This window comes from Corvus kubaryi, unplaced genomic scaffold (assembly GCF_017639235.1).
Source record: "Corvus kubaryi isolate FWS band 111438036 unplaced genomic scaffold, C.kubaryi_AGA036_p1.0 37322, whole genome shotgun sequence".
Taxonomy (NCBI): Eukaryota; Metazoa; Chordata; class Aves; order Passeriformes; family Corvidae; genus Corvus; species Corvus kubaryi.
In genome coordinates, this window is record NW_024581101.1 from 7,183,372 (window position 1) to 7,187,999 (window position 4,628).

The window sequence follows — 4,628 nt, forward strand, 5'->3', positions numbered from 1 at the left end:
AGCCGCCTGCCCGCCCGGGAGAGCCGCCTGCCCGCCCGGGAGAGCCGAATGTCCGCCCGGGAGAGCCGGCAGCCGCAGCGCCGGAAAGGCGATGGTCCCGTTGTGAGCACCCGCAAGCGGGAGCGCGATCCCCGCATGGATAACCCGCCGAGGAAGATGTCTGACGCTGTCCATAAATGATGCAGACCCCACTATTACTGACTGAAGCCGAGATGGCTTCTCCGAATTACACACCAACTTTTCACATACCTTCTTTCAGCTGGGTACCTATTTTTTTTTTTTTAAACTTTTTTTCCCCGGCTACCTTTTAGAGCTTATTGATAATTTTCCACTTTGTTGCATCAAAAAAACCCACACACACTGTTACAAGACCATAGCTAAGCATCTGCAACTTATAAAACATTTAAAAGCTTTACATTTAACCTATCTATTGGCAATAAAACATACTCCAACACAAATTCACTATTTGAGACACATGTTTGAAATATGAATGAATGTTTGAATATTCAGTTTTAAATACTCATGATAAAAGAAGCTGCAGAGACATGCCATTGATCTAATACTTGTTTGCACATTCCTTAGGGCTATGCATGAAGCATAATGGGATTTCTATGTTACTAAACAACAAAAGGTGTAAAAATGCCTTTTCAGTTGCAAACTTTGTTCATTTATTCCTGTGGCAAAAGAATGCAAATCTTAAGTCATTTTTTTGTGCACTGACATGAAGTCTTTCTCACACAAAAAGTTCCTTAAAGAAACAAGAAGAAAGTTCAGAATAAAGTCATGCTTCCTCCCCCACATGTCCCTGGGAAAAAAAAAAAAAAAAGCAAAGAAAGAAAAAAGAGAAAAGAGAAAGAGAAGGAAATGTCACTTAACCCCATTGTACCTGCCAGCTAAAAGCAAAGGCTACTTAAGTGGGTGACTCTAAGCTATTAGGCATATATGTCAGCAATAAACATGGGTTTGGAAGATCCAGGCTAAACATTTGTATGGTTATGCCTTCAGTATTTCGACTGCACGAATTTCTGCTCCAGCCCTGGGGTGAAGTGAAAGAACCTCTTCACAGAAGAGGTGGCAAAACAACTCTACATGAAGGCAAATGATAGCTGGTAACTTATAAACATGAGCAAGAAGATACTCTTTAAAAAGCAGCATTCCCTGTTAGTATCTCTAGTTTTGTGTAGAGTAGGAGAGGAGCTTCTCTTTTCACTATGAAATTGCAGATATTTAAAATTAATACTAAGGCAGGAACTGAAAGAATGGGGTGGTGGGATGCATTTTCAAGGAGTGTAGGGAAATAGTGTTAATGTCAGAATCAATCCTTGAGCTATGAATAACTTAACTTCAAAGCTGATGCTACTGTTTGACTGAGCACCCTATGTCTTCAAGGAAGATAAAGCCACATATGTAGTCAAACCAATGTTTAATTCAGATTACGCAGAACAATACAGAAACTTGACTGGAGCCAATTAAACTAAGCTTTCACTGACTGATAAAAATGCTATTTCATATCCTTTCTGTGTACAGCAAGGAATAGTTTGAGAGTGTTACAGTTGTGAACCACATTTACTGACCTAAGACATTTTTATGCTTAACACATCAACACCAGAATTTCAATTACAACAGTTGGTATTCTCCACCTTTCAAAATATAAAGAACCTTTACCAGAAACAAACCCTCATAAGCCTATACTGACTATGCAGAAGTACAGAGAATATTTTCCAATTTAAAATACTATTTCTGTAGGAGATCATTTGTAAAATGCGAGATACTTTGCCCAGGCACTGTGCATGTGTTCAAGTGCATGTCTGCTACCACTCTTACTACTGTCATTCAAGAAATAGAGTCAAATGCAGGCCCTGTTCTTGCCCAGGACCAGATTGTGGTTAATCTGTGATGCCTCATATGAGGCAATCTACCCAGGGCTCCACCAAACAAAGAACAAGGACAGTTGTCTCCCAGCTCATGTCCCTGTGAAACAACACACCACACCACACCACGAGAAGCTGCACTTAATAGCTGAGCTGCTCAGACACAAAACGTTTATGTTGACTTAGAAAAGTGTAATGAAACATCTCAGACTTCAAAATTTAGTATTGTGACTCCATTGAGTCACATCTTTCCAGAATAACAGTTGCTGGCACTGTTGAGAGTGAACACAAAAGTATCCCAATCCAAGAATTTACAGTTAACCTCACTTAAACCTTTTGGGATCTGATTCTAAGACAGCCAAACATTTTATAGGTAACTGATGGGTGACTATAAAAGGCTACAAGTTGGCACAGCTACACAGCAAGACAGATTGATCACCATGCAGTCAGGTGGAAATGACAGCATTTGAAACCTGGAAAAAAGCCGCTTCATCCCTGCAAGGACGAAGCCAGAAGATTACGCTACTGATTATGTTCAGCTGCACGTCTTCCACAAAGCCCTATTTCTAAAGAGCTGGGCCCAATGCCCCTTCCCAGTTCCTTAAAGATCTATTTTCCCTGTGTCTAGAATACCCACTTGTAAGGCAAAAGCAGCTTCATCCCTCTCCTACACCTTGCCCACTTTTCTATGCAATAGCAAGTTCTTTGGGGTAAAAGAAGTGCAGGTAAGGCCTCACAATGGGGTGGTGGCCCTTTAGGAGTGACAAATACAAACAAAAACTGTATGCAGGAAGTAGTGAGTCTGTGAGTAACCCTTGGAAAGGAGCAAAGTTTGAAAGCAGCTGTATCACCTTAAGTCTAAGCTGTGCCATTGGTATCAGACAAATGGCATGCACGCAATGTTAGCTGCCAGTAGTAAACTTTGTCAACAGGCAGCCAGGAGTGGAAGGAGAGAACAACTGAGCTACTTTCCAAGAAATTCTGTGATTTTCCAGCTAACTGTGCAGCAGTAAAACTGAAGAGTCCAGGCTGGATTATGCAATAAGAGAAAGCCAATATTGTAGGCAGTCAACATATTTCAAAACACATTGGTGAGCTTTCTGTGGAATTTCATCTTCTTCTTTCGCCCTCGTGCCCATCTTATTAAAAAGTTTCAAACCCACACCGCTGACGACATTTTAAGGGACTAGTGCTGGCCAGCACTCGCTCCTCGGCCATGCAGATGCCCCAGTCCCCTCTCGTTGGCACGCACAAGCCAAGAGAGATTAACAAGGAGGAGAGGAAGGTTTCTTAAGAGCTGTTCATAAAGGACAGTGTCTGACTCTATACAGGGGGATAAAAGGAGAGCGATAAACTCTGTTGTTGTCAAGAAGGAGAAGAGCGCTTAAAAAGCCTTTGAAATAAGCAATTTCCCCTCTCATCAGTATCCTCTTGACTGCTAAGCTCCCTCCTTTGTCCCTCACCTGAATGGTGATCAGCAATGCATGATTGGCCAAGGGGCATCAGCTGTAAGTGACAACACCAGGCGAAACCACTGCGGGAAGGAAAGGCTGCTCTCTAAGGACCTCTCTGCCTCACGGAGGAGAAGGAAGGAATGGCAAAGCATAACAGCTTCATTTGTCTTGCCTGTTTTGGCACAGGGTATAGGATTTGCCATCCCTCATATTAGGTTTACTTAGCATCCCATCTCTGATTCCCAAACGAATCAGAATTGAACGTGCAGGTGCCAGGAACCCCACTGCCAAACAAGCTTCCACCCTACAAGCCTTAATGATATTTTTGCTTCTGTCCTCAAGGATGAGGGTGAGTAGCCCTTCCACTCTGCTCTCTGCTGTCCTGTCCTCAAACAGCTGCACTGCAAACACAAAGTTTCTTCTTTGCAAAGTGTGTTGTATCTTCTGGTCCCATTGGTCTTGTGTTTCAACCAACTGGCACGTGCCTAACAGCACCCTGAGCACAGTCAGAGCTCATATGGAGTTAAAGATCACCAAAAATCAGCTTCATTGCCATAGACAAAGAGGGAAAATTTTATTCTTTGAAAAACTTTGTTTCTCGTTAGGCATATTTCACCTGTGATACTTTAACATTGCTGTTTAACCTGATTGCATGAGGGAGAGTTTTCCAGGGTTGTTTTCCATGGAGAGATTCTTCACTAATCCAACTCCATTCAAGTACAGAGCATGATCACCAGTGTGTTACCATGTTATTTCTGAAGGGCCAGACTCCCTTCTTTTACAAGTTTTAGAAGCTAGAAATAAAGTCTTAACTGGAACCAAGGTTGCTGCCATCAATACCTGCTACTACCCAAACTTCGGCAAGATGCCCCACTCCAAGACCATATTTAAGAGGATGCACTTTGTAAAATAGGGTCCTTTGGTCCAAAGCAAACATGCAGAGCAACTTCAGTTCGTGCCTTTGCTTCAGACATTTTTAAGATTTCATGTACTCAAAAACCAAACTGTCTTTTCCACGGAAAGTTCTCCATGAGTTTATTGGTACTTCCACACAATGCCAACTTACAAAGGTTTTTGTTCCCAGTTTATACAGACATTAACTGCAATTGCTTATCACGTGCCATAGGGTATGTGCAGAGCACCACCATGCTGAGCAAAGGTAGAGAAGTGACCCTTCCCTCTTCCTCTGGCTCCTTTTCCCAGTAACATAGTGAGTTAGAAAAAAATGTGGTCCTTCCATCAGACATCGGGTGGAAGAGGAAAGATCATGATCCTGGGCCTCCCCAACTTCCACTGACTTCAC